Source organism: Pseudophryne corroboree, chromosome 2 (assembly GCF_028390025.1).
Source record: "Pseudophryne corroboree isolate aPseCor3 chromosome 2, aPseCor3.hap2, whole genome shotgun sequence".
Taxonomy (NCBI): domain Eukaryota; kingdom Metazoa; phylum Chordata; class Amphibia; order Anura; family Myobatrachidae; genus Pseudophryne; species Pseudophryne corroboree.
Genome location: NC_086445.1, coordinates 938,097,268 through 938,120,144, shown reverse-complemented (window position 1 = coordinate 938,120,144; position 22,877 = coordinate 938,097,268). Strand labels below are relative to the sequence as shown.

Below are 22,877 nucleotides of genomic sequence, written 5' to 3'. Positions count from 1 at the left end.
AAAATCCCCACAGTCATTGACCGACAGTCAAAATACCAACATGGTCAAAATACCGACCTTCATTATGACGACATGTTCGAAATGCTGACATAGGGAGTCATTCCGACCTGATCGCGTGCTAGGTTTTTTCGCTGTGCTGCGATCAGGTCCGGACTGCGCATGCATATGCACCGCAATGTGCAGGCGCATCGTACGGGTGCAGAGGCGTAGCTAGAGTTTTCGGAGCCCAGGGCAAGATGGAAAATGGCGCCCTCCCCCCCCCCCAAAAAAAAAAAAAAACACACAAAAAGGATGCGCGCGCGCCAATAAATGGGCGTTGCCACACACCAGAAGAGGTGTGGCCACGCTCCAGAAGGGGTGTGGCCACTGAAAATGGCCCACGGTGCCAGTTACATTGCCCCACAGTGCCACATACAATGCCCCACAGTGCCGGATACATGCCCCACAGTGCCAGTTACATTGCCCCACAGTGCCGGATACATGCCCCACAGTGCCGTATACATGCCCCACAGTGCCAGATACATTGCCCCACAGTGCCAGATACATTGCCCCACAGTGCCAGATACATGCCCCACTCAGTGCCAGATACATGCCCCACTCAGTGCCAGATACATGCCCCACAGTGCCAGTTACATTGCTCCACAGTGCCAGTTACATTGCTCCACAGTGCCAGATACATGCCCCACAGTGCCAGATACATGCCCCACAGTGCCAGTTACATGCCCCACAGTGCCAGGCCCCACTCAGTGCCAGTTACATTGCCCCACAGTGCCAGATACATTGCCTCACAGTGCCAGATACATGCCCCACAGTGCCAGTTACATTGCCCCACAGTGCCAGTTACATTGCCCCACAGTGCCAGTTACATTGCCCCACAGTGCCAGATACATTGCCCCACAGTGCCAGATACATTGCCCCACAGTGCCAGATACATGCCCCACTCAGTGCCAGATACATGTCCCACAGTGCCAGTTACATTGCCCCACAGTGCCAGTTACATTGCCCCACAGTGCCAGATACATGCCCCACTGTGCCAGTTACATTGCCCCACAGTGCCAGATATATGCCCCACAGTGCCAGATACATGCCCCACAGTGACAGTTACATGCCCAACAGTGCCAGGCCCCACTCAGTGCCAGTTACATGCCCCATTTGGTGCCAGATACATGCCCCACTGTGCCGCCGCTGCCGCCCCCCCCCCCCCTGTCACTCACCGGCCGCCTTGTTGTTGATATGTGAGGGGAGGAGAGCGCAGCGCAGCGCCTCTCCGTCCCCTCACCGCTCCAGGTCTCCGGCGGCTGTCTGGCGCTGGTTTGCTAGCCAATCAGAGCTCGCGGACCGGCAGCCAATCAGGAGCCGGTCTGCAAGCTCTGATTGGCTAAAGCCGGAGACCGGACACAGCAGCGCTTTTGGCAGCGCTGCTAGTGCTGGCAGCGGCGGTGAGGGGAGGGAGAGACGCTGTGCTCTCCTCCCCTCACATTTAGGGTTGACGGGGGCGAGTGGGGCATGATGCCCTGGCCGCCGTCGGCGCCCCCCTCTCCTGGGCCTGCCAAGGCGCCCAGGGCACGTGCCCACTCGCCCTACCCTAGATACGCCTCTGTACGGGTGCAAAGCGTATCGTTGCTGAGCAGTGGATTTTACGAAGAATCCATTCGCACAGCCAATCGCAAGGAGATTGACAGGAAGAGGGTGTTTGTGGGTTTCAACTGACCGTTTTCTGGGAGTGGTTAGAAAAACGCAGGCGTGTCCAAGCATCAATTCCGGGCAAGAACAAGCTGAAGGGATCGCAGCGGCTGAGTAAGTTGTGAGCTACTCAGAAACTGCACAAATCTTTTTTGTACCGCTCGGCTGCAAATGCGATCGCACACTTGCAAAGTAAACATACACTCCCCTATGGGTGGCGACTATCTGTTTGCAGCGCTACAAAAAATAGCTAGCGAGCGATCAACTCGGAATGACCCCCCAAAGTCAGAATACCTACAATTGAAATGCCGACATGTCAACATACCTATCGTGGTCCTAGCCTGACTCCCCCCCCCCTCCCTTCACGCAAAAAAGCAAATTACCGGGTCAGGCATTTCTACCTGGTAATTTGCCAATCAACTCAAGTATTTCTTCTGTGTGAAAAGGTCAACCCGGGACTATATTGTTGGGTCTTCCCTTCCTCCCTGGTTAAAACCAGGGTTGCAGTTCCAGGAATTTTGACCCGGGTTGACCATTTCAGTGTGCTTGTTTGGTACTGTATGTATCTGTTTTCTTGTTTTGCTTATTTTTTTATGTACTTTCTTAGGCGCTGTGGAACCCTTGTGGTGCCATATATAGAATAATAATAATAATGATTTCATTTATATAGCGCTTTTCTCCCGCAGGACTCCGAGTCGCCTTACAGACATCAAACTCATGATACATAATAATAATAATAATAATAATACTAACGGTATAAAATACTGCATTGTAATCTTAAGCATACTCAGCCAGCCATCGCGTATGAACATCACGATAGTTGGTCGCGATGTTCGTCTGAGTTGCTATTGCAAGGAGGAGGTTCTATGCTGCGAGCAGCTTTTCATTTGCAATTCTTAGTGAATTCGTCCCACTGACCGCATTTATAGGTAAGATGGTCAACAATATCTCTTGGAAGCTAGTTTAGTGGCAAAGCTTATAGAAAATACTGGAAAACAGTATAAAATGATCTATTATCAGATAGTGTGTTTCAGCTAAGACCTGGATATATTACAAATGGCCTCATAAGTCTTCAACATTACATTTCGCTGTTGCGGACTTAATATTTTGCCCTGGAACAAAGCTTTTGTTCAGGATACTGTTTTAACTCAGAGGAAAAAGAGAATTTAAGGCTTGTGTCGGCAGCTTCGGGGTAGTTTGACAATTTTCTATTTAAAATGAGTTTCACTGCCATTCATTACAGCCAAAAGATTTCAACTAGTGTATGACCCTTCAGGGATGAGCAAATCCATCCGCCCGCACAGGGAACATATTTTTCCTGCTCTTCATCACATAGGCTCCGAGCGATAATTCCAGGGCCTCTGAATATTTTTACTAAAAAAAAAAGCTGTGTGTGTTACTGTACGTTGCTTGTGGCAGAGAGATAACGGACGCTGATATTAAGAACTGAGTAATGAGGATGTATAATCCTGTGAGGTAGAATAATACACGTTCCTCTGTTGTAAAAAAAAAAAAAGTAATAATAGCGCTTTAGCATGCGATGGAAAGCAGTGTAATGAAAGGTAGAGATTAACTGTTTCCATGCCAGCTGTGGATAATGGACGAGGAGCTTTCCGGAATCAGATGCCAGAGTTACACACACTACTGCTGAGTGAATGTCATCAGTGCAAGTCAATGTTCATTTATGGAGCCACGCTACTTTTTATTGTTTGAACGATCGCGCTTAATTGTCCGCTAAGCATACCTCACCCAGCGGATTAATTACACATTTGCAAGTTAGCCGATATTCCAGAAATTACGCCGTAGTGAAAACCACAAAATAAAAAGTTACTGAAAAGTTGACCCTATTTCCACTTTATAAATCCACCCATCCATTCACCCCTTAATTGGTACATTTTAATTTTCCTTGCAAAACACAGATTCATTTATCTTCATTTGTCTTAAATTAATCATGATAGTGACATCAGGGCTGACATTATTAAGGGTAGCACTTTGAAATGCTTTTATTATATTAGGTGAAGTATACATAGATACAGTATGTCAGTATGCAGCTTTCCTTGTAGATCCTCCTGTCATCCAATTTAAACCTTTAATTTTGGAACCTGTCAGCATTTTGGTTTGAAACATACACATCTACCCAATGAAACGTGGGCATTTGCAAAAAGGTAGGCACATGAGGTTACCATTGAGCATTTGTAGTACTTCCACACTCTAAATGGATTCAGTATGATTTTCCCACACTCGGGATCCCGGCAGTCGAAATACCGACGTCAAGCGCAGATTGTCCCCTTGCGGGCTCACTGCATTTGCCATGCTTCAGGCTCAGTGGCACACTATTTCTCTTACATCCTAGAGGATGCTGGGGACTCCAAAAGGACCATGGGGTATAGACGGATCCGCAGGAGCCTGGGCACACTATAAAGACTTAAACTGGGTGTGAACTGGCTTCTCCCTCTATGCCCCTCCTCCGGACCTCAGTTAGACTTTGTGCCCAGGAGTGACTGGACACACACTAGGGGAGCTCTACTGAGTTTCTCTAAAAGACTTTATGTTAGGTTTTTTATTTTCAGGGAGACCTGCTGGCTACAGGCTCCCTGCATCGTGGGAGTGAGGGGAGAGAAGTCAGACCTACTTCTTCTTAGTTCAAGGGCTCTGCTTCTTAGGCTACTGGACACCATTAGCTCCAGAGGGTTCGATCACTTGGTTCGCCAAGCCAGAAGAAAGAAGCCGGGTGAGTATGTGAAGAACAGAAGACTTCAGTGACGGCAGAAGACTTCGGTAACGGAGGTAAGCGCAGCGGTAGCGCTGCGCTCCATGCACCCACACAACGGCACTTACAGGGTGCAGGGCGCTGGGGGGGAGCGCTCTGGGCAGCAAGTTACTGATCTTTTCACAAGACTGGCATTTAAACTATTCTCGGTGCCTGGGCACCGTGTCCCATACCCCTGCCAGCATAGAGCAGCGTTGCGTGCCGGTTGCTCCCTCGTCAAAGGCTTAAAAGGGGCAGGGCGCGGGGGGGACGACACCCTGGGCAGCATGATATACACTTTGTTCAGGGGTAGACATTATATACAGGGTGTAGACAGTGTCCCATCCCCCGCCAGCATAAAGCAGCGCTGCGCGCAATTTACTCCCGCGCCGAATGCTCACAAGGGTGCAGGGCGCAGGGGGGGGGGGCGCCCTGGGCAGCATGATGAACGCTTTTTACGGGTGTAGAGGTTATATACAGTGTGTAGACACTGTATAGGGATACCCGCTGGAAAAAAGAATGTATATTTTTAGCGGGCTGAAGCGCGCCGAGAAGGGGCGGGGCTTCATCCTCACAACTCTTTCAGCGCCATTTTCCTCCATGTCCCCACCATTGTACAATCGTGGAGGGGCACAGTGTTTAGAATATAACGCTTGGTTTGTTAAATGGGCGTATACTACAGTCTGTTGTGCATGTACCCTGTGTTTCCCTGGTCAGACTGCCCTCTATAGCTTTATAGTCGACATATGTCGACAGGAATCAGTACTCTGTCACTAACGGGGATCGCTGTCGGCATCGCTGACGCCTATTGGTCCTCGATGCAGTTGATGCAGTGTCAGCAGGTCGGTAGTTGGTTACTTGTCTAAAGGGAACACTATTTGGGTGACACAGTTGTATGCGGGTGACCCTGTCGGAACCAACTGTTTTTTACTGAGAGTAAAACTTAACAGGCTGTAACTGCCTTATGTCAGTGTATATATATATATATATATATATATTTGTATGTATATGTATGGTACGTTTTCTTGGGCCTGTAGCTCAAGCACTGATATGGTAGTAGGTGTGGGAGAGTGTTAGAAAGATTTTATAGGTATATTCCACTCGGACCTCTCGGGGTCGCCGGATGGTTATTTTGCCTGGTTACTACTCCCGGTTTGTCGACAAATGCTAGGGTTTCTGTCGACCATACGGTATTATGGTCATAGACATACAGTACACAATACTGTCACTAGGGACCCTACGGTTCGGGACAATCCACTTATATGTATGTTATATATATATATATGGGACACGTGTGTATTGGTGTATTACATTATGATTTATAATGTCGACTGAAGTAAAAGTATTCCTTCTCATGTGCTGGTCGCTCTGTTGATAAAGCTCTAGGTTGGCTGTGACGAGTTGGTCTCAGATCCTCACAAGGAGTCCGAAGGTTTATTCTTTTCCTGCCACGGATAGAATACTGTGAAAGTCAACTCCTGGTCGACACGGGGCCCTGTCTCAAAGGATCGTATACAGGAAAGCTAAGTGATATTTTATTTCTATGCTGTGAGCTTATTTGCATTACATGCCAATGAGGGAGTGTTTGTATTCGGTAAGACATCAGATAGATTTACCTTAAAGAGAGAGGGGAGGTTCCTTATGTTGATTCTTCTCTATAACATTGTGGCAGGCTGCCGTGCGAATACAGGAAGTGTGGCCGGGGGAATGCTGAGGCTGACTCCGAGAGTTACTGGAGTTTTTCCCTGGGACGGTGTACTGCTGTTTGGGGGGATGCCTCAGTTCAGTCAATCTCGGTGGATACTGCTGGTAAGTCTAGCTTCGGGAGTTAGATTCCCTCACATCGGTTGGTGACGCATTCCTTTGTGGGATCCAGTCATTTTAATCGGTTCGATACAGTACTTTTTTCCTTTTCTGTTCAGCCTGTGGAAGGTGAAAAGGTAAGAGTTATGCAGCCTTGTTAGGTTTGCAGAAAAGGATGTCGTTTCTGTTTCTATCACATACACCACATGTCGCAGAGTCTATATGGCGGGACCCCACTCCGATGAGGACTCAGTTAATACTTTCAGTTATTCCAGGAATGGACTAGGGGAATAATTGCAAGTTGATCGCAGCAGGATTTTTTTTAGCAGTTGGGCAAAACCATGTGCACTGCAGGGGAGGCAGATATAACATGTGCAGAGAGAGTTAGATTTAGGTGTGGTGTGTTCAATCTGCAATCTAATTTGCAGTGTAAAAATAAAGCAGCCAGTATTTACCCTGCACAGAAATAAAATAACCCACCCAAATCTAACTCTCTCTGCACATGTTATATCTGTCTCCCCTGCAGTGCACATGGTTTTGCCCAACTGCTAAAAAAAATCCTGCTGCGATCAACTTGGAATTACCCCCTAGGACCGATGAGTTACTTATAGAATCCAAAGGGGGACATTCTGGAATTACAGATCTTTCCCCTCACTGATTTTCTAATGGATATTGCAGTTTCCCCGCTGGAAGGGGAGGTAATACGCGACGCCATACCAGAGGTGCGTCAGGTTCAGTGCCTCGTCATCCTGTCCTGGTTATAAAAAAGTAAGAGCCATTGTTATTCTGTACTGAGATGTTCGCCTGATGGAGGCGAGGTCAAGAAATAAGTGGTGCAATTTGTTGTTTCTCTCTGACTGTTCTTCAACACTGGGAAGGGCTGTTCCCAACGACGCAGATGTCGGAGGTGGTATCAGGGTAGATACTGAACGGTTGAGGTTCGGTACTTCCTGTGGACAGAGGACTGAGGATCCTGGGTCGGATCAGATTTGCAGTGCCAATCCATCAATATGTTCCGTGGATGAAGAAGTTGGATGTGGCCTAAGAGGCCTTTTCGGTGAGCAGGTGAAATGCCAGAGTGGTTTTCACGGGACCTGTTAGGAATGTGGTCCGGGTTTCGCCGGCACATGCACCGGAATATATTTCTAATGGCCAGGATGTCGCTGCTGTGGTGTTTGCTCAGTTCTCACCTCCTAGAGGGACGAAGGTTCGGGATCCAGGATTAGATCCTGGTGTCCATATATGCTAATCTCCGCGGCTGGGGAGCAGTCCTTGCATGGGAAGTATTTCCAGAGGAAAAGGTCGAGCTGCGACGCTTGTCTACAATAAGATTTCTTGAATTAAGAGCTATTTTCAACTAACATATTCTTCGTGATCTGCCGTGTTAATTCTGTCGGACGACTTGACAGCAGTGGCGTAAGTAAGCCGCTAGGCGGAACAAGGATTAGAGCGGCAATGGCGGAAACTGAAATAGTTTTCCACAGGGTGAAAAGACTGGTAAACGTTATATTAGCAGTCTTCGTTCTGGACGTAAACGACGGTGAAATGGATGTCCTCTGCAGACGCGCTCTCCATCCTGGAGAAATACTGTCGTCATCAAGAAGTTTCACAGAAGTGGCAAGTCTTTGTGGAGTGCCTCAATTGGGCATGTTGGCGTCTCGCCTCACCGAGAGACCTCAGGAATATGGTTCCAGGTCAAGGGACACTCAAGCTATAGCAGTGGACGCCCTCGTGACACCTTGGGTGTTTTCAGTCGGCCTAGGGGACCCCTCCGCGTTCACTCTGCTGAAAGTGATAAACATAAGAAGAACAGAGGTTCCGGCGATCTTCCTTGTTCCGGTCTAGTCAAGGAGGGCTTGGTATCCAGTTCTTCAAGATTTATTCATAGAAGATCCCTGGCCTCTCCTCTACGGGAGGAGTTGTTACAGCAAGATCCGGGAGTGTATCAGGACTTACCGCGGCTGCGTTTGACGGCGTTGCGGTTAAATGCCATATCCTAGTCCGAATGGGTATTCCCAGTTAGGTCATTTCCACACTTCTTCAGACTAGAAAAGAAGTAACGGCGAAGCCTTACCACCGTATTTGGCGTAAAGATGTGTCTTGGTGTGAATCTAAGAAGGTTCCTACAGAAGACTTTCAGCTGAGTCGTTCTTCTCCATTCTTTGCAAGCAGGCGTAGATGCAGGCCTAAAGTTAGGCTCTGTTTCAGGTCAGTTTTGGCCTTATAATTTAAAAAAAAAAAGAATTGGCCACCTTTCTGGAAGTTCAGACTTTCATGAAAGGAGTACTGCACATCCATCCTCCATTTGTGCCCCATTGGCACAGTGGGATCTTGACGTGGTGTTGCGTTTCTTGTGTCTCAATGATTGGAACCTTTTATTAAAGGTTGTGTTAAAATTTCTTTCTTGGAAAGTGGTCAGGCTTTTGCCTTTTGGGCGACCGCAAGGCGGTTGTCGGAAGTAGCAGCTTTGTCTCACAAGAGTCCCTGTTGGATCTTCCAAGTGGGTAGAATGGAGAACTTGGATAGTAGTTCTGCTGAAGAGGGTTTTCGGTGTTTATTAAGATCATCAGTGAGGTTGATCCTTACCTGTTCTTCCTTATGGGAAAACAGACATGATAAACAGGGGAGGCTGAGTATGTGAAACTTCAGCATTGGCTGGTTCAAAGTGTCTCAATGTAGTCAGGGCTTTGAAGATTTATGTCGCCAATTGGGCTCAGTTTGGGGAAACAGAGGCTCTGTTTGTCCGGTAGGCTCCCAGCGTGCTTGGGGCACCTGCGTCTCTACAGTCTCTTACACGCTGGATCTGTGATACGATTCGGTGTGCTAGTTCTACGGCTGGATTGCCGTTACTGAAGTCGGGGGAGACCCATTCTACTGGGAAGATGGACTTTTCTTGGACGGATGCCCGAGGACTCTCGGCGGGTTACCTTTGCCGAGCAGCTACTTGGTCGGGTTTCAAACACCTTTGCTATGCTCTACAAGTTTGATACCCTGGCTGATGGGTGCCTCATGTTTGCTCAATCGGTGCTGCAGAGTCGTCCGCACTCTCCCGCCCGTTCTGGAGCTTTGGTATAGACCCCATGGTCCTTATGGAGTCCCCAGCATCCTCTAGGACGTAAGAGAAAATAGGATTTAAGTACCTACCGGTAAATCCTTTTCTCCTAGTCCGTAGAGGATGCTGGGCGCCCGTCCCAGTGCGGACTGTGTCTGCAGTTATTGAGTTTGGTTACACTTTGTGGTATTTCTTCTCTGTCAGGCTATTGCTGACGTTGTTCATGACATGGCAGGCGGTGTCTTATTATTGGTTGGGTTGACACACAGGTTGTGTTACATATTCTCTCAGCATATGGCTGTATGTTTTTTCATACCGTGGGCTGGTATTCTTTTGAATGCCACGTTCTGCGGTATGTTCGTGGTGTGAGCTGGTATGACACTCACTGTGTTTAAATCATAAATTCTTTCCTCTAAATGTCCGTCTCTCCTGGGCACAGTTTTCTAACTGAGGTCTGGAGGAGGGGCATAGAGGGAGGAGCCAGTTCACACCCAGTTTAAGTCTTTATAGTGTGCCCAGGCTCCTGCGGATCCGTCTATACCCCATGGTCCTTTTTGAGTCCCCAGCATCCTCTACGGACTAGGAGAAAAGGATTTACCGGTAGGTACTAAAATCCTATTTTTATTGCCCCCTGGGTGGTGCCGTGGACCACCACCCTAGTGGGAATACCGGGCGGTGGGCAGGATTTCGACCGCTGGCATTTTGACTGCTGTCGGGATTCCAGCGTCGGTACTTCAGCCACCGAGATCCTACTGTTGAGAATTTAACTGCATCCCTCGTAAATAACCCTTATTGTGTCACTCAACTGTCTCAAGGCAAATAGATTTAAGTTGCCTATAAATGACCCGTCAGATGGATGAGGGGAGGATGGACGGTCCGATAATTGGAGGCCTCCATACGTGGAGAGATGTATGACTGTGAAGGCGATCTCCATTCGCAGTGAGGGACCAACTGGATGACAGGATTGGACAGACTTGATAACCAAAGCAAATGATACAGACCATCTTTCAGCCATTTTCAGACTGTAAACTATTATCTTTCAGTTCCGATCTGAACTATTGTTGAGGGATCAGTATGATATGCCAATGGACGGGATGACGGCTGTCAGTATACCGACACTGGCATCCCATCCATCATAATCCCGACAGCCCCCATTCAGCCCTCTAACCCTCACCATTTCCCTACCCCAACCCTCCCTTCTGGGTGCCTAACCCTCCCCCTCCCTGGTGGTGCCTAACCCTCACCCCCCCCCCCCCCCCTTGGTGCCTAACCCTAACCCTCCCTTCCCCACTATCTGAACATAATCACCCCCCCCCACCGCTCGGCAGGCTGCCAGTGCGTCACGCTGCGAGGATGATTGGGATGCCAGCTGTCTGTAATGTGATGCCGGCAACCCAAGCACCATTGGTATGTGGACGCCGGAATTGCATCCTACTTTGGGATCCCGGTGTCAGTATATTGACCGCTGGGATCCCATCTGTCGGGAAGCTAACTGCTTCCCATTGTTGAGTGAAAAGAACAACTTTAGAAAGCTGGAGTTTGAAACCTGTTCAGATGTGTCCCGCTACAGCTTTGCTGCGTGTAAAAGCTTACTATAGCGGCATCGCAATGCGTATGTATCACTGCCGGGACCCACTGTAACTCAATGGGAGGCAAGCACATGAGCATGCGGCTCCTATTGTAATGAATGGTAAAGCAGGATGATTGCGATCACACACGCCCCACTTTGCCGTGTGTTGCATACTGTGATGCGTCCACATCACAGACACACAAGTGGACACATCTGTATATGTCTATGCAGTGAATAGTATGTTGTAGTGAAAGCAGAGTGTTTATGTGCAAATGGTTGATTTGTAATATTGTTATTAATTATTATTATTATTATTATTATTATAATTAATATCTTCTTTCTACATAGTTGACAACTTAAGCAACTTATCTTCTAAATCTAATTTCCTGAACACATACACATACTGTACACAACAGGGTCAATTCAGTCAGCAGCCAATTTGTACTTTATTTGGACAATGAAAGAAAACATCATTAGTTACTCTGGATAAGTTTATCCACATGAAAAATAGAAGTACATACAAACTCTGGGCCTGAGTCAGGTCATGCAGCACAGTACCGATGTCCGGTACTTTGCACATGCGGCAGACTGTAGTGCACATCTGAATCAGGCTTCCTATGCAGACAGCACACTGATCAGACGCAACTAAGTTTCTGAAACGCTCTCCCTCCCTGTCAGTCAGGCTGCGGTGTCCAGGACACTATGACAGGAGAACTGCAGCACCATCGCTGCATAATCGCACTGCGGCTCCCAGGGCCGGCCTTAGGCATAAGCAAACTAGGCAAATGCCTAGGACATTTGGTAAGCCTAGGGGCACCAGCAGCTTCTGCTGATTAAAATGATATGCGGCATGCCTATATCATGTGTGTGACTGCGACTGTATCTGCATACGAAATGCTACATTACACTGTAACGTAGCATTTCGTATGCAGATACAGCCACAGTCACACACAGAATATAGGCATGCCGCATATCATTTTAATCAGCAGAAGCTGCTTGTGTATCCTAGCCACATAGTAATGTAAATAAGATGCAGAACTGCCAGCTGACTCATGCCGGGCATCTCCTGCTGCATGATGTATTGGGGCAAGATGTATGTGGACACATCTGTATCCAAGCAGAGGCAGAGGTCACAGTGTTAGCGGCCATGTGAGTACTGTGTGCAGGTGGGTTGGTTGTGCAGTAGGGTTCAGCATATGTGTAAGGGGCATTATGTGTGTCATGTGTATTAATGCATTAATAAAGGTTGGCATATGTGTAAGAAACATGTGTGTCATTATGTGTATAAGGGCATTAATAAAGGTTGGCATATGGAAGGTGCATTATGTTTGTAAGGACATTAATTATGTGTGTCATATGTGTAAGGGGCATTACATTGTGGCATTATGTGTATAAGGTGCTCTACTGTGTGGCATAACGTATAGAAAGGGCACTACTGTGTGGTCTAATGTAAATAAAGAGCAATATGGTGTTGTGTAATGTGAATAAGGGGCAATGCAGTGTGATGTAATGTGAATAAGGGGCACTACTGTGAGGAGTAACATATATAAGGTAAAGTGGTACTACTGTGTGATGTAATAAGGGACACTATCGCATGATATAATGTGAATAATGTTGCACTACTGTGTGGCGTAATTTGAATTGGGGGTACTATTGTGTGGCAATGCCCCTTCCCAGCAAGAATACACCCCTTTTTGGGCTGTGCGCTGAATATGCAAACTGTTCCTATTTAAATTATAGGGGGTAGGAACACCAAAATGAGGACTGCTATGGGTGAGGGGTGATGGTGCTGGGAAAGGGGTGCAGGGTCAGAGGTGGAACTAAATGTGGCGCTAGGGGGCACCAGTCACAATCTTGCCTAGGGCATCATATTGGTTAGGGCCGGCTCTGGCGGCTCCAGTACATGCGCAGTCCCAAAAACACTGGTAATTTGTAACCGATTCAGGACTGCTTTCAGAAATGTATGAGCAGCTCCTCTTTTGCGTCAGTTGCCTATAAGGCCCTATAATGAGAAATATTGAGCTAGAGCCAATGTACATTTCGGTGTTATGGGATGTTCTCTTGCCAGTTAGCCACTTACAATTATAATGATATTTTCTCTAACATATATTTAATAATATATTTACATTAAATTATATTTTATATTATTATATCTTTATTAATAGCAGAAGGACGACTTGTGTGAGTGTGATAGTATTTCTATGATGCCTTGTCTGAAACGGGCACATCATGTACCAATTTAAAGGTCTTGGCCATAAATTTGCAGAATAATATTACTGTTGCAAAACGTCTGCCTGACATTTACAATGCATCACCATTGTGCTCTGGAAAATGTGACAGTCGGAGGACTCTTCCTGTGCACCTGCTGGGTGGTCTGTAAACTGTGACAGTTACTTGCAGCCACCCACTAAGCAGGGATTTTTCTAAATTCGACTCCTAAGGGGGTGAAAAAGGGTAAGTTTTAGATTGTAATCTCATAAGAGCAGGGACTTCTTTCCTCATGTGCCTTTCCTTTTCTTACTTACACAATCTTATACTCTATACTCCCTTTGATGGCACCTAACCCCCAGGTTTTCTATACCTGTCCTATATTGTCCTGTACTGTAAGTGCTGTTTTCTTGTTTGCTCATTTGATTATGTACTGTGTAATGGGCGCTGCGGATCCCTTGTGGCGCAATATAAATAAAGGATAATAATAATAATAATAAAGTGTTCTGCCCAGCAAATCTTTGCCTAGTTGAAACCAGGCACATCAGCAAGTTATATGTAATAGCTCTATAATGTTAATTTGATCTTATAATAACTAATGGTGCCCATACACTTGTGCGATATCGTGTGATGCCCCATGCGACCAGGGTGAAGGGGATGTGGTCAGGAAGTGATCTAAATACCTCACAGATCGCACATCGCAGTGTGATAACTTGAATGTGGTAAAAACAGCATGTGATCGCACATGCGATTGGATAAATAGTAAGTGCAGGACATAATATCTTGAGATGCGAGATTCAACCAGCGTGTCCGCGCATCGCATCGGGGGACATATTTGATGTGCATACAATCCTGCGATTTGAAGGATTGTACCAGACATCTCACAAGTGTATGGGCACCATTACAGTTGAACTGACAATTAGGCATTTCAAACCATATTTGCTTTTTATTTTATTTATTTATTTTTAAAACATTAACTCGCTCCCCTATTCGGCCTTATTGGACCCAGGTTAACCCAGTGCCTCTCTGTACTCAGTGGCGCCGAGAGGGGGGAAGTACAAATTACCCAGGCTCGGGCTGCTGCTATACGCCCCCCCCCCCCCCCCCATTATACCTATGTTGTGGCCGGCATCAGCGACGCCATCTTCCTGGTGATATCTTCGGGAAGATAGCACCGCACATAGAAAGCAAAGACTGTGGCACTGCTAGAGTCTTTGCTTTCTATTGGCCAGTGTCATCTTCCCAAATATCACTTAGAAGAGGGCGCTGGCCGGAGAGGAGGGACCCGCTTCCTGATAAAGTAAGGTAGGACGCAGATGCCCTCTGATGTGCCCAACCCCCCCCCCCCCCCCATAGTAAAATTGTGCCCCCCTGTGGAGCATGAAGCAGACACACAATTATATTATTATGTAAATATTTTAATAGTAAAAGGCCCCTTTTTAAGCCATGCCCCCTTTTCCGGAGCTGGGTGTGGCTCTCTCTACAGCCCGTCTGTGCTTGGAACAGATAAATGTTTTAAATTGCTGCAGAGATCCACTATAAACACTTCAGGTCACACAGCATGCTATGGGTCTTTGCTGCCTATGGTGAGACTGTTGCATTGTGTAGATTGTTTAGTGAAGCACCACCACTGTACCTGAAATATTGCACTTAAAAGGTAAATAAAGTAGCCCCAATGAAATGTAAACTGACACAAGCTTCAATCTGCTAAAGATAGCGTTTTCTCTCCCTCCCCCCCCCACTTCATCTGTACGAAATATGCATAATTTATCATTAATGGTTGCATAGTGTCCTTTCCCGTGCTCTTGTCAGAAAGGCTGAGTTAACAACCTATTATTGTGTACTCCTCACTGTGCCGTTAATAGCTTAGTGTCTTTTGTGGAAATACACCTGCTGCTCATGAAAGCATTCAGACTGCTGCAAAAATGTGACGAGGCTTAAGGTTGTTTTTTGGGATGACCTTGTACAAACTTTGCTCATCTCCAGAACAATGCGGATAATGAAGCCATAGATTGCGGCTTTAAAAAGCATTGCATCTGTTTGGAAACAGAAAAGAAAACATGCTCGGTGTCTTAGATGTTTCTGAAATGCGTCTAAAACCATTTGGAATAAGCTCAGCGCCGTTGCTCACATTTAGCATCTATTTTTATCCGTCTTTCAGCAAGCGCTCCAGATTTTGCTTCGTTCCGTGTATTGTGATGGCAGCTGCTTCCAACCTTTGTGTTTTGTACAGATTGTTTTTGATAATTACTGCCATTGACAGTAACTTATGTTTACCAGTAGCTGAATGTGGTTTTATTCTCTCAACAACACGCTAAATTTCTTCGAATTCTCTCAATCTAACCCTTGGTTGCCAATGTTTTTCCTTTTTTATTTCTTGTTGACATTGTAGAAATGCCATGAAGGCAGCCATCTTTAGAAGAATTATTTTTAACTCCGGCCACCCTAAAGTGATGTTGTGTGGTTTGTTTGTGGTGATATTTTATATTATTGTTTGTCAGCAGAGGAAGCCCAGGGGTTGATGGGTCAGGTTCGGTATGCGTGCCCGTCAGGAAACCGCCAGTCACCATACCGACGGCGGGATCCCGGCATCGGTTTGCCGGGGGAGGGGGGGTGAGCTCCACAAGTCCCTAGCGGGCTTGCTGTGCTTGCCACGCTGCTGGCTCGGTGGCGAGCTGCACTCACCACAGGTTCTATTCCCACTCCATGGGTGTCGTGGATACCCACGAGTGGGACTAGTCCCTGCTAGTTGGTATTGTAAGTATTCAGGATGTAGGGGGAGGTATTGGTCACATAACTACATCCAGATGTGTCAAGCATTGAAAATAGGTGAGAAGTTGCCCATAGCAACCAATCAGTTTATACCTATCATTTTATAGAATGTGCTTGATAAATGCTACCTCAAACCTGATTGGCTGCAGTAGCCAACTTCTACACTGGTCCACTTCTCCATTGTCAACCCCTAATGTACTAACTGTTCTAGTATAGAGGTTAATTCTTTCAGCACAACACCTTTTGCCTTTACTCTATCATGAATTTTGCACCTTATAAATGAAAGATATAATAATAATAATAATAATAATAATAATAATACTTCCATTTGTCTCTACTTGTCTCCTGCAGCATCCAGTCTCCTTTTCATAATAGTGAGTCAGTCATGGCTGCCAGGCAGTGTGACTATGTAGAAGTGAGTTTTCATAATAACCTAACAAAAATGAATCTCACCTGAGGTAAATCCTGGTATTCTTTTTACGGTGGCTTCAGACTGCTATCAAGATTTAGTTTTTTTCTGCCAGGTTACTACAAACCTCCCAATTTTTCATGTACTGGTGGGTGTATGTCCATGTGTGTGCATGGAGGGGAGGTCTGACACTACAAATCTCAGCATAATGAAGAAGGGGGTGGGGTCATGAATTTGTGATTAGCAACAATTCATGTCTTTATGGCTCCTCCCACTTCACTGGAGAAATAGACAGAATTAGGGAGGGTGCAGAGGAGCATGGGAGAACTCCCTAAAATTGGGGAGTCTCACAGAAATTCCTGGAGAGTACGTATGGGTCACTATGTAGACACTTCTGCATGGTAATAATGCATTTGTTGATGGCAGTATCACTGTGGTGAAGAAGAGGAGAGCTGCTGACGGAAAGAGGAGCTTGGGATGTAAGCACATATTTTCATTTTATTTATTTTTTACACAGCTGAACCCACACAAACTCAATGATCAAATACACGTTTTCAGTGGAAACAGACGTTAAACCCCAGTCTACCCTTTTTTGGCCAGGTACCTCCATATAGGCTTGAATAGAAATTCCTCCGTCATTATTCAGAGTCCTATTGTCACTCAAATATTTGTACATATCAGTAATATCAGACACAACTGTAGGAACACTGGTATAACAGTGTGCAGTCACTAAGTCGATAATAACTGTGTCAACATTTATAATATCAACACCAGGCTTTTGATAGTGATGATGTCAATCTGAAAAATGTCAACATGGACAGAATGTTTCCTTATGAAATGTCTATATAGTGAAAATGTTGCCATTGGGTTTAGGGCTTAGGTTTACTATTAAGGGTTAAGGTTTGGGTTAGCATTAGGCATAGCATGATAAACATTTCTACATGTTATCCATTGACATAATGACTGTGTCGACATTATAAATGTTAACATAATATATCGAACCTGGCATTGGTATTGGAAGACCGGTGGGCGGGATCCCGGAGGCCAGTATACCAACCCCGGGATCCTGGCCACAGAATGCCGGCGGGGGGGGGGGGGGGGGCAGAGTACAACGAAGCCCCTTGCGGGCTCGGTGGCTCGCTGCGCTCGCCACAGGTTCTGTTCCCACTCTATGGGTGTCGTGGACACCCAGGAGTGAGAATAGTCCCTATTAGTCGGCATGCCGACTGTCGGGTTTTCCGGGGTCAGTATAGTGACCGCCGCTCACATAACCACTTCCTCTAAATAGACCTTGAGGCCGGGATGTAATGAAGTCCAAATTCGGCCGGCATCAGGTACGGCTGCCAAACTCGGACTTCATTATAGCCCACGCCGTGTGTGGCAGCAGAACAGCTCCACCGGATATTCAGGCCAGAGGTAGAACTGCAGGTTATCAGCAAAGTCTTAGGGGTAAATTTATAAGGTGGGATTTTTTTTTAGAACTGGTGATGTTGCCCATAGCAACCACTCAGATTCTACTTAACATTTATCTAGTTGTTTCTAGAAGATTATAGATAGAATCTGATTGGTTGCTATGGGGCAACATCACCAGTTCTAAAAAAGAAAACCCTCCCACCTTAGTAAATTTACCCCTTAGTTTTAGAAATGCTGCAAGTTCCTGCAACAATATTATTTTTGGCAGAGGTGCTGTAATGCTGTTTAAAAATCCAAGTTGTATAATTTTTATGGGGGGAGGATGAGGGCTGCAAATGGGGTTGTGCTTTTGAGTTAACTTTTTTACCTTACCAGTTGAGACGGTGGGGGTCCAACAGACAAGGCACTATAACCACGCTTTGGAATAGATGGAATAGATTGAAAATGTTTTACTCAGACGGGTCATTAACCTAAGTGTTCAGAAAGGCTAAATGCAAGCGTGCCAGCACTAAAACTATGTGTGCTTATTCCAAATACACCATCAGAATCATAAAAACACCTACTACTTGATTCTGAATTTCTATAATAAAATCACACAAAACTGGAGTTCGATGCCATGCTTTAATTCCCTATCATATTCTGCAATCTTGGAAGCAGCTCACGGAATTGTCAAATCTATACAATACATCTACACTACTAACAAGCCCAAAATAACACAATTCAGGCCATAATTCTGGCAATATAATGTGAATACTGTCACTTGAAGAGTCTGCATATATCAAATGAGCGTGCAACAGTTTTTGAGCTGTTTTTTTTGGCAAAACGTTTCCAACAATTCTTACTGCTGAGCTAATCCAGTACAAACGCAAGAAGTAATTGTTATAAAAGTTTGTGTAGAGGAGATTATTGCAGCCCTGTAGAGCACTAAAGGGTTTGGAATGTATATGTGAAGCATGAGAAGGAAGATAAAAGAGGTGATAATGAAAACACAGAGCTCGTCTCAGATGCCATGCTTTCTTGTTCACAGTTTCTTTCATCAACTAATCACAATTGATGAGTCAATAAAACACTCTAAAGAAAAAAAAATAGGAAAGCAGAACAACACACAAACACACATAGATAATCATTTACATATATTAAAGCCCTACAACAAGATACGGACTCAGAAAGAAAAACAAAACAGATGATTAAGATAACATATGGAGGTAGTAAAAAAAAAAATACCAAGCAATAGAATTAACAATTAATTGAATGTGCATTTGAATTGGAAAGTGCACGATTGTTGAAAAAAAAAAAAAAAATCTTTTGACATGCTCCCTCTACAACTGGAAGCAGCTGCTGTTCTCCAAGACTGATTTTAGAACCATGGTGCACATCCAGACCTAATATTTTAGGGATGGCATCAGCAAGGTATACCTGGCCAAAGAATGTGCTCAAGAACTGTATGTAAGCATCATCAGGTGATTGGTTTAGATACCACACTTTCTGACAAGGGACACCCCACTGCTGTAAAGCCTCCTGGTTGGTTGACCAGGCAATTTCATTCCCCGTAATTACTAAGAGTAAAGAGTGCTAAAGGCATTTTGAACTGCTCTGGACCACTATGGATGAAATTATTGCTCACGCTCATATGGGGGAATTCAATTGTTTGAAAAGTAAGTCGGGTGCCTGGTTTTTCCTATTAGAGAGGAAAAAACAGACACCCAATTGACTTTTCAAAAAATTGAATACCCCCCATAGTGTTGCTGTCAGCACATACCCCATTACAGAACACCTTCTAGCACACTGTTGTCATTATATATGTCACTAATAGAGAACCATACCAACAGCAATTTACCTGTGTGCATGCTAAGGATATTTAGTGAGAGAATGTATCACACCTTCTAAAGAGTGGAGTAGTAAAGGCTCAGCCAATCCAATCAGCTTCTAGTTAGCATTTAACAAGTACACTGTGCAAAATGATAGGTGGAAGATGATTGGTTGCTATGGGCAACTTCACTTTTCTACTTCTTCACAGTCCTGATGGTCAAAATTGCAACGGATCCTGGTATTTTAACCCTACCCAGACCCCTAATCTTAACCCTAACCCACTCCTTCCACAGCCTAACCTAACCCACCCCTCCCGCAGCCTAACACTAACCATCCCCTCCCAATTCCTAACCCCAGTACTTAACATTGTGATCCATTGGGATTCTGACCATAGGGATCCCGCTGTCTGTTTTCTGTGAGGTTGCCAATTGCCGGGATCCTGATTGCATTCCAGTCTGGCTGTTGCAGCATTCTTCCCTTTTCAAATGCAGGGGGTGGTACAGGAATACAATAACCACCACAAGTAACATTTTGGCCACATTACAATAAAGCCTGCTTTTTACTGTAGCACAGCATTTGAAACAATTGGGTAAATTTTACCACCTGCAATATGCAACATGAGCACTCACTCTAACCTTATCTCTTATAATATAATGCATACTATTGCAGCTCTTTTAGCATTTGGCAATTGCGGCACAAAACTGTACAATTGTGCATTAGGTCAACATTTTATGTGTTTGAATTATCAGCATGTCAGATCAGTCTGGATTCTCCACTTTGCAAAGTTCCATAAGATATATATAGGTCAGCGTTTCTCAAACTGTGTGCCTTGGCACCCTGGGGTGCCTCAGGGCACTTGCAAGGGAGCCTTGGATTGGTGGTCCCGGACCAATTCAAATTATTTATGGTCAATGTAATATACCTCCCAACATGACCCTTTCCAGGAGGGACAGAATGCTCTGCTCCTGGACTTCCCTCTTAATTTATGATTGCCATCACCTGTGCTGAAACACCTTTCTTATCCATTAACCCAGGCCTGGCCAACCTGTGGCTCTCCAGATGTTGTGAAACTACACTTCCCAGCATGCCCTGCCATGGTGTTAGCATTCCTTAATAGCAAAACTGTGACAAAGCATGATGGCACTTGTAGTTTTACAACAGCTGGAGAGCCACAGGTTGGCCAGGCCTGCATTAACCTGTTCAACACAGGTGCCGGCAATCATAAATTAAGAGAAAAGACCAGAAGTAGAGCATTGTCAATGTGATAGGCAAAACCAGTGCTGGTGGCTGTCAATCATATAAAATACAGTATGTGGACAAACAGAAGCAAATCCTGTCCCTCTCCACACAACTGAACCTAAGGATGACATATATACACAAATACTTAATTTAAAATTTATTTTTAACTTTCTTACTAAGAAACTTTTGGCCTAGGGGTGACATGAAAAAAATTCTGATACTCTATGGCAGGCATTCCCAACCACGGTCCTCAAGGCACACCAACAGTGCATGTTTTAGTGATATCCAGGCTTCAGCACAGGTGACTTAATTAGTATCTCAGTTATTTTGATTTAACCATCTGTGCTGCAGCCTGGATATCACTAAAACCTGCACTGTTGGTGTGCCTTGAGGACCGTGGTTGGGAATGCCTGCTCTAGGGGGCCGTTATCCAAAAAAAGTTTGAGAACCACTGATATAGGTTGTACGGAGGAGATGCAAAGGCTAATTTGGGGTGAGAATTTGGAACTTTGTTCACAACTGATCAACTGATTCTTTGTCAATATATTGCATTCAAGCTCTATAGAGGGTTTGATGCCTGTGATTGTCATATTGTCATATATGTTTTACACGTATACAGGGGCAGATTGGTCCACCAGGACACCATGACAGATTCCGATGGGCCGGTCTCATACCCCCCCCCCTCCCCCTACATCAGCCAGACCGATTCACACTCAGGCTGGGCTGGCTCACACGGCTTCCAGTACTTGCGGGTCATTGGAACGCAATCCGGAAGTTAGGCTAGTGGGCACTTCCAGGTGCCGCTAGCCGTGAACAGTGGTGAAGCTGTTCTACCAATGGGGGACCTGGAAAATGTTAACCAGCCCAGCAGCATCCTCTCTCTGGCCTTGGCCAAAGGTCTCTTCAATGAGCCCAGCACCGGTAGCAGCAGCATAGCGATGGTCTGAGCTGGGTTCACTACACCAGCCACCACCCCAGCTCCCACACTCTCGCTTAACTGGCCAGAGCGGCAACCTCTGAGGAGTGACCCTGCCCTCTTGACAGGCCCCTCCCCCTCAACAGACTCCACCCCCATTCGGGCTGCTTCCATAAATTTCCCGGGCTGGTGTTTGATCCCAACCCGCCCCTACACGTATACACATGTGGAGCCTGGAAGAGTCCTGTCTTTTAATTGCATAAATGTCAGCCTAATCCATTCCACCTGGGAGACATTTGTATGCTCCCAAATTGAACACACTGAATAAACCTGAGCTCAATTAATTAATTGGTGCAAATGGCTTGTTTTCTATCAGTCAATTAACTAAGCCTAGATTAACGCTAGAAAAGAGTTTGTGCTCATTTCAGCAGCAGACACGTCCTGGATGCACTGAGTCATGGTCATGTCCGTGAAATGTTTACTTGATCCCATTTGTTGCACATGCTGTGGCTGAAGCAGAGTGAGTACTGCCCATGGGTACATTCTCGTATCTCGTGTGACCATGATCTGCGCACACTCAGGAAGGGCACATACAGAATGCATGATTGCAGGACTGCATGAACTTTGCACATATAACAACCTTATGAGCAGAAATATGTACTATAACCCCCTGTACAGTATTGTGCCCCAATTGCCATTATTAGGATCATTGCAGAATTCATTTAAAAGATAATCATTAAATAAAAAGCCCAGGGCAGTCTTTCTAGTTCCCAAAAGGAACTGAGGGAGTCATTTTGAGTTGATCGCACGTAGCAACGTTTTGCTGCCCGTGCAATCAACTAGACGCCGCCTATGGAGGAGTGTATTTCTGCATAGCAGGGCTGTGAACGCTTGTGCAGCCCTGCTATGCAAAAAAAGTTTCCTGTAAAAGAAGACCAGGGTAAGAGTTACTTACCCTGTGTGATCGATCAAGCGATGCAGGTCCCAGAATTGACGTCAGACATCCGCCCTCCAAACGTCTGGACACGCCTGCGTTGGACTCACCACTCCCCGAAAATGGTGAGTTGCCATCCGGATCCGCCTTCCTCCTGTCAAACTTCTTGCGGTCGCCGCTGTGACCGCTTTCTTCACTAGCGGCGTCGCTGCCTGGTGACGGCCATCGCCGGGCAACGACACGCCTGTGCAATGCGGCCGCCGCGCATGCGCAGTTCCAACCCGATCACACGGCTGCGAAGAAGCGCAGCGTGCGATCAG

General features: G+C 45.9%; 1 protein-coding gene and 1 non-coding gene across 4 annotated transcripts in view; both read left to right on the top strand.

Moving 5' to 3' along the window:
• LOC135050113 (ephrin type-A receptor 6) overlaps positions 1 to 22,877 on the top strand; it is a 1,497,116-nt gene that overhangs the window by 986,458 nt on the left and 487,781 nt on the right. The window lies entirely within an intron of this gene.
• LOC135054248 (U8 small nucleolar RNA) lies at positions 8,799 to 8,927 on the top strand. Its single transcript, XR_010243450.1, has one exon. It is a non-coding gene; the product is annotated as a U8 small nucleolar RNA (small nucleolar RNA).